The sequence below is a fragment of the Bos mutus genome, chromosome 3 (assembly GCF_027580195.1).
Source record: "Bos mutus isolate GX-2022 chromosome 3, NWIPB_WYAK_1.1, whole genome shotgun sequence".
Classification (NCBI taxonomy): Eukaryota; Metazoa; Chordata; class Mammalia; order Artiodactyla; family Bovidae; genus Bos; species Bos mutus.
In genome coordinates, this window is record NC_091619.1 from 50,892,095 (window position 1) to 50,900,114 (window position 8,020).

The window sequence follows — 8,020 nt, forward strand, 5'->3', positions numbered from 1 at the left end:
AGTCAGTTCTTCAGTTACACTAACAAAAGAAAATATAATGTTAACCTTCCATTTCCAGGTAAAGAAATGGAAAATTTCTACTTAATATGTTCAGTTCAATATTCTTGTCTTCTCTTACTCTCAGTCACCACCAGTTTACTTTCTATTAATACCTTTGCTACAGTGTCTTCATTAACGGTAGAAACCATTAAATACCTGTAAGTTATCAATCACTTGTCTGGCAGTTGATAGTAGGTATCAGCTGGAACCATTGCCAACCCTGTTGACCAAATACTGCATAAGGCCTCACCCTATAACCTGTGATTTTTTAAAATACGGCTACATTACAAGAGCAAGAATTCCAAAAGAGAAACGGGTAGATACTGTATCATTTTCTCTAACCTAGCCTCAGAAGTCGAAGCTACACATCAGCATTCTGTCTTACTCTGTTCATTAGAAGTGAGTCACTAAAGATGGTCCATATTCAAGGGGAGAGGATTTACACAGTGTGTCACAAGTTACTTCATTCCTACTGCTTGTAAAATATCTTCATCATTCCTTAGAACTCCCCCAAAGCCTTTCATCTTATTACAATGTCAGGATGAGGTTCAGGTTCAGGATTTTGTCACCTAAGTCAGAACCAGAGGCAGACAAGGCTCTTTGAATGTGGTTCCCTAAGTACAGCTCTGAAAACTTGTGAGCTGAAAAGTGATCTTTCCCATTCCTATCAACGTTACAGTGATGGGGCAGGATAACTATAGACCCTCCCATTCAAAAAGAGAAAACAGGAGGAACACAGACATTATTGTTCTGTTGTTGTTCAGCTGCTAAGTTGTGTCCGACTCTTTGCAACCCCATCGACTGCAGCACTCCAGGCTTCCCTGTCCTTCACTGTCTTCCAGAGTTCGCTCAAACTCACATCCATTGAGTCAGTAATGCCATCCAATCATCTTATCCTCTGTCGCCCCCTTCTCTTGCTCTCAATCTTTCCCAGCATGAGGGTCTTTTCTAGCGAGTTGGCTCTTCACATCAGGTTGGCAAAGTGTTGGAGCTTCAGCATCAGTGCTTCCAATGAATATTCAAGGTTGATTTCCTTTAGGATTGACTGGTTTGATCTCCCTGCTTGTCCAGTGGACTCTCAGGAGTCTTCTCCAGCACCACAGTTTGAAAGCATTAATTCTAAAGCACTCACTCTTCTTTATGGTCCAACTCTCAGATCCATACATGACTGCTGGAAAAATCATAGCTTTGACTATATGCACTTTTGTCAGCAAAGTGATGTCTCTGCTTTTTGATATGTTGTCTGGGTTTGTCATAGCTTTTCTTCCAAGGAGCAAACATTTTTATTTCATGGCTACAGTCATGGTCCTTAGTGATTTTTGAGCCCAAGAAGATAAAATCTGCCATCCAAGAAGATCAGAGATCCCATCTGCCATCTTTTTCCCCATCTGCTTGCCATGAAGTGATGGGACCAGATGCCATGATCTTAGTTTTTGAATGTTGAGCTTTAGGCCAGCTTTTTAACCTCTCCTCTTTTACCTTCATCAAGAGGCTCTTTAGTTCCCCTTCACTTTCTGCCATTAGCGAGGTTGATATTTCTCCAGCAGTCTTGATTCCAGCCTGTGATACATCCAACCCAGCATTTCACATGGTATACTCTGCATATAAGTAAAATAAGCAGGGTGACAATGTACAGTGTTGATGAACTCCTTTCCCAATTTGGAACTGGTCCATTATTCCATGTCTGGTTCTAACTGTTGTTTGTTGACCTGCATACAGGTTTCTGAGGAGACAACTAAGATGGTCTGGTATTCCCATCTCTTTAAGAATTTTCCACAGTTTGTTGTGATCCACATAGTCAAAGGCATTAGCATAGTTAATGAAGTAGATGTTTTTCTGGAATTCCCTTGCTTTTTCTATGATCCAACAGATGTTGGCAATTTAATCTTTGGTTCTAAATCCAGCTTGTACATCTGGAATTTTTTTGTTTATGTACTGTGGAAGCCTAGCTTGAAGGATTTTGAGAATTACTGTCTAGCATATGAAATGAGCGCAATTGTAATGTAGTTTGAACATTCTTTGGCATTACCTTTCTTTGGGATAAGAATGAAAACTGACCTTTTCCAGTCCTATGGCCACTGCTGAGTTTTCCAAATTTGCTGGCATATTGCGTGCAGCACTTTAACAGCATTGTCTTCTGGGATTTGAAATCACTCAGCTGGAATTCCTTCACCTTCACTAGCTTTGTTCATAGTAATACTTCCCAAGGTCCACTTAACTTCATACTCCAGGATATCTGGCTCTAGGTAAGTGATAACACCATCGTGGTTATCTGAGTCAGTAAGATCTTTTTTTGTATAGTTCTTCTATATATTCTTGCCACCTCTTCTTAATCTCTTCTGCTTCTGTTAGGTCCTTACCGTCTTTATCCTTTATTGTGCTCATCTTTGCATGAAATGTTCTCTTGATATCTCCAATTTTCTTGAAGAGATCCTTCCCATTCTATTGTTTTCTTCTATTACTTTACTTTGTTCACTTAAGGCTTTCTTATCTCTCCTTGCTATTCTCTAGAACTATGCATTCAGTTGGGTGTATGTTTTCCCTTCCTCCTTTACCTTTTACCTCTTTTTCTCAGCTATTTGTCAGGCCTCCTCAGACAACCATTTTATTTTCTTGCATTTCTTTTTCTTTGGAATTTGGTCACTGCATCCCGTACAGTGTTAGAAACCTCCTTCTGTAGTTCTTCAGGCACTGCATTTACCAGATCTAGTCCCTTGAATCTGTTCATCACCCCCAGTATATAATCGTAAGGGATTAGATTTGGGTCACACCTGAATGGTCTGGTGATTTTTCCTACTTCTTCAATTTAAGCCTGAATTTTGCAATAAGGAGTTTATGATCTGAGCCACAGTCCACATCAGGCCTTGCTTTTGCTGACTGTATAGAACTTTTCTGTTTTTGGCTGCTAAGAATATAATCAGTCTGATTTCAGTATTGACCATCTGGTGATATCCACGTGTAGAGTCATCCAGTGTTGTTGGAAAAGGATGTTTGCTATGACAAAGTTTGTTCTCTTGACAAAACACTCTTAGCTTTTGCCCTGCTTCATTCTGTACTCCAAGGCCTAACTTGCCTGTGACTCCAGGTATCTCTTGACTTCTACTTTTGAATTCCAATCCTCTATGATGAAAAAGACATCCTTTTTTGGTGTTAGTTCTAGAAACTTGCAGGTCTTCATAGAACCATTCCGCTTCTTTGGCATAAGTGGTTGGGGCATAGGCTTGGGTTACTGTAATGTTGAATGGTTTGCCTTGGAAACAAACCGAGATCATTCTGCCATTATTGAGATTTCCCCCATGTACTGCGTTTCGGATTCTTTTGTTGACTGTGAGGGCTTCTCCAGTTCTTTAAGGGATTCTTGCCCACAGTAATAGATATAAGAGACATCTGAATTTAATTTGCCCATTCCTGTCCACTTTAGTTCACTGATTCCTAAAATGTCGATGTTCACTCTTGCCATCTCCTGCTTGACCAGTCCAATTTACCTTGATTCATGGACCTAACATCCCAGGTTCCTATGCAACATTAGTCTTACAGCATCAGACTTTACTTTTGCCACTAGACACATCCACAGCTGAGCATTGTTTCTGCTCTGGCCCAGACTCTTCATTCTTTCTGGAGCTATTTCTCCACTCTTCCCCAGTAGTATATTGGACATCTATTGACCTAGGGGACTCATCATCTGGTGTCATATTTTTTGCCTTTTCATACTGTTCATGGTTCTCGAGGCAAGAATACTGAAGTGGTTTGCCATTCTCTTCTCCAGTGTATCACATTTTGTCAGAATCCACCATTACCTGTCCATCTTGGATGGCCCTGCACGGCATGGCTCATAGCTTCATTGAGTTACACAAGGCTTTGATCCATGTGATCATTTTGGTTAGCTTTCTGTGATTGCAGCCTCTAACCATTGCTTGGTAGCCATTCTGAAATCCAGCAGGGCACGTGTTCTTTCTTGATTAGAGCTTAGTCATACTACATGGGAATGATTCTACACAGTTCTTGGGCTTTTCCCACTGGACTTTTTTGGGGGGGTATCTTCTTGAACTTAAGAGTAATCCTTTCTTACATATAAGAAATGATTCATAATGCAGCTGGGTAGATTTCCTACCCTGCTTCCTGCTCTTACTAGTTCAGGGGTCCACACATTTTCTTTCAAATTGTAATGAGTCAATCCATTATACAAAAGCAGCACTCACAAATCATGTCACAAGAAGCTATTTTCTGCCTTGGACTTCTTAAAAGTCTCCCATGGAACAATGACTATGAGATGCTTTAAAGACCTATTTTTTAACAGAGAGGGTCTGTGCTTGTGGTACACTCTTATTTGAAGGATTTTTGTTGTCTGTTTGAAACATCATTTAAGCCTTTCTGTGGTTTTATCAAAAGTCTTATATGCTGAGCTGCAATTTATATCATATTTTCCTGACAGCACCCCAGGTTTAAATTCTGCCCAGAAGTCACTTCTTAATTTTAGCAATATTTACATCTGGAAAATCTGAAAATGATTAGCAGATTTATTTTTTAGCAACATGCCCTTGTTACTGTATTCAGTTCAGTTCAGTCTCTCAGTCATGTCCAACTCTTTGCAACCCCATGAACTGCAGCACTCCAGGCCTCCCTGTCCATCACCAAATCCCGGAGACTATCCAAACCCATGTCCATTGAGTTGGTGATACCATCCAACCATCTCATCCTCTGTCATCCCCTTCTCCTCCTGCCCTCAATCTTTCCCAGCATCAGGGTCTTTTCAAATGAGTCAACTCTTCGCATCAGGTGGCCAAAGTATTGGAGTTTCAGCTTCAACATCAGTCCTTCCAATGAACACCCAGGACTGATTTCCTTTAGGATGGAATGGTTGAATCTCCTTGTAGTCCAAGGGACTCTCAAGAGTCTTCTCCAACACCACAGTTCAAAAGCATCAGTTCTTCAGCACTCAGCTTGCTTTATAGTCCAACTATCACATCCATACATGACCACTGGAAAAACCATAGCCTTGACTAGACGGACCTTTGTTGGCAAAATAATGTCTCTGCTTTTTAATACGCTGTCTAGGTCGGTCATAACTTTCCTTCCAAGGAGTAAGCATCTTCTTATTTCATGGCTGCAGTCACCATCTGCAGTGATTTTGGAGCCCCCAAAAATAAAGTCTGACACTGTTTCCACTGTTTCCCCATCTATTTGCCATGAAGTGATGGGACCAGCTGCCGTGATTGTCGTTTTCTGAATGTTTAGCTTTAAGCCAACTTTTTCACTCTTCTCTTTCACTTTCATCAAGAGGCTCTTTAGTTCTTCTCTTTCTTCCATAAGGGTGGTGTTATCTGCATATCTGAGGTTATTGATACTTCTCCTGGCAATCTTGATTCCAGCTTGTACTTCATCTAGCCCAGCATTTCTCATGATGTGCTCTGCATATAAGTTAAATAAGCAGGGTGACAATATATGGCCTTTCCCAATTTGGAACCAGTCTGTTGTTCCATGTGCAGTTCTAACTGTTGCTTCCTGACCTTCATACAGGTTTCTCAAGAGGCAGGGCAGGTAGTCTGGTATTCCCATCTCTTTCAGAATTTTCCACAGTTTATTGTGATCCACACAGTCAAAGGCTTTGGCACAGTCAATAAAGCAGAAATAGATGTTTTTCCTGAACTCTCTTGCTTTTTTGATGATCCACTGGATGTTGGCAATTTGATCTCTGGTTCCTCTGCCTTTTCTAAAACAAGCTTGAACTTCTGAAAGTTCACGTATTGCTTGTATTGCATGTATTCTGGAAGTTCATGTATTGCTGAAGCCTGGCTTGGAGAATTTTGAGCATTACTTTACTAGTGTGTGAGATGAGTGCAATTGTGCAGTAGTTTGAGCATTCTTTGGCATTTCCTTTCTTTGGGATTGGAATGAAACTGACCTTTTCCAGTCCTGTGGCCACTGCTGAGTTTTCCAAATTTGGTGACATATTGAGTGCAGCACTTTCACAGCATCATCTTTTAGGATTTGAAATAGCTCAACTGAGATTCCATCACCTCCACTAGCTTTGTTCATAGTGATGCTTTCTAAGCCCCACTTGACTTCACATTCCAGGATGTCTGGCTCTAGGTGAGTGATCACACCATCGTGATTAACTGGGTTATGAAGCTCTTTTTTGTACAGTTCTGTGTATTCTTGCCACCTTTTCTTAATATCTTCTGCTTCTGTCAGGTCCATACCATTTCTGTCCTTTATTGAGCCCATCTTTGTTATTGTATAGTTAAGATCAGTCTTTAGCTTTTTGCTCTCCTCTTGCATTTTACTGGAAGCAGCCAGAAGAACCCAAGCAGCAACTTGAACACTTTACCTTGAAATCTTCTTAGCTAGGACATCCAGTTTACTATGTGTGTTTCCTGGTCTGTGTTACTGAGAGTAAACTTTTAGCACTATACAGCAAATATCCCCTTTTCTTTAGTTTCCAATAACATTTCTCGCTTTGTTTTAGTTCCTCACTGCAGCATCCTTGAGGGTCATCAGCTTTCCACTAGGACTGTCTTTGAAGTTATTTTGTCTTTTATTAACACTCCCACCCAAAGCCACTACCAAAATTTAGGTTTTTGGTTATAGCAGCACATCTCTTTGAGGTCCCTGGGTGAATCCCAAATATCTATAGTTGTATTAGCCACTAAAAGATTTAATGGTTTAAAACAAGAACACTGATTATATATCTCAATGGCAACAAACAACCTGATTAAAATGGGCAAAGAGTATGAATAGATATTTCCCTAAAAAAGACATACAAATGGCCAAAAGGTACATGAAAAGGTGTTTACCATCCTTATTGTCAGGAAAATGCAAGTAAAAATCACAATGAGATATCTGTCACCTCACACCTGATAGGATGGCTATTATCAACATGAGTGTTGGTAAGGATGTAAAGAAAAGGGATGCTCGTACACTGTTGGTTAGAATGTAAATAGGTACAGCCATTAAAGAAAGCAGTATCAGTTAATTTCAGTTCAGTTGCTCAGTTGTGTCCGACTCTATGTGACCCCATGGACTGCAGCACGCCAGGCTTCACTGTCTATCACCAACTCCTGAGCTTGCTCAAACTCATGTCCATCAAGTTGTTGATGCCATTGGAAAACAATATAAAGGTTCCTTTAAAAATTAACAGTAGAACGACCATATGATTTAGCTACGCATCTTCTGGGCAGTATATCAAAAGGAAATAAAATCAGTGTCATAAAGAGATATCTGCACTTCCATCTTGATCACAGCATTATTCACAACAGCCAAGATATGGAAACAAAACATGAGCGTTCTTGATGGGTGAATGGATAACGAAGTTGTGATATATAAATGTTATTGTGATACAAAAATGTTGCCATTTGCAACAGCATGGATGAAAGGAGAACATTATACTAACTGAAATAAGTCAGACACAGAAAGAAAAATGCCACATGATCTCACTTATGTGTAGAACCTAAAAAAGTTTAATTCATGGAAGCAGAGTGGAGAACAATGGTAGAGGTGGGGGAAATGGGGAGATGTTGGCCAAAGACTAAAAAGTTGCAGTGATGTAGGGTGAATGAGTCTGGAGAGCTAATGTACCATATGATGACTATAGTTATTACTGTATTGAATACTGTAAATTTGCCACAAAAGTTGATTTCAGGTGCTCTGACCACAGGGAAAAGTAACTATATGAAGAAATGGACATGTTAATTAGCTTGACTGTAGTAATCACTTTATTATGTATATGTATTTCAAAACACCAAGTTGTACACCTTAAACATATATCATTTTTATTAAATAAATACATAATAAAGCATTGTTTTTAGCCTTGAAATGTCACTTTGAGCAGGGCTCAGTCAGGGAACACTCACCCCTTCTCCAGTTAGTGTTAGCTGGGGCTCCTCAGTGGCAAAGCTACTGAAGTCTCAATTCACTCACATGTCTGGTGGTTAATACTGGCTGGCAGCTTGAACTTTGGCTGGGGTTGCCTTGAACACCATCA

The 8,020-nt window shown here is 40.1% G+C and overlaps 1 protein-coding gene across 15 annotated transcripts in view; it reads left to right on the top strand.

The window, feature by feature from the left end:
* The window catches only part of ZNF644 (zinc finger protein 644), a 127,196-nt gene extending 119,378 nt beyond the window's left edge, over nt 1–7,818 (top strand). For all 15 annotated transcript variants that reach the window (XM_070367702.1, XM_005910582.2, XM_070367708.1 and 12 more), the window contains one exon: nt 1–7,818. This exon is cut by the window's left edge and continues 24,398 nt beyond it. The gene's annotated coding sequence lies outside the window, so the exon portion shown is untranslated.
* Nucleotides 7,819–8,020: the final 202 nt, after the last annotated feature.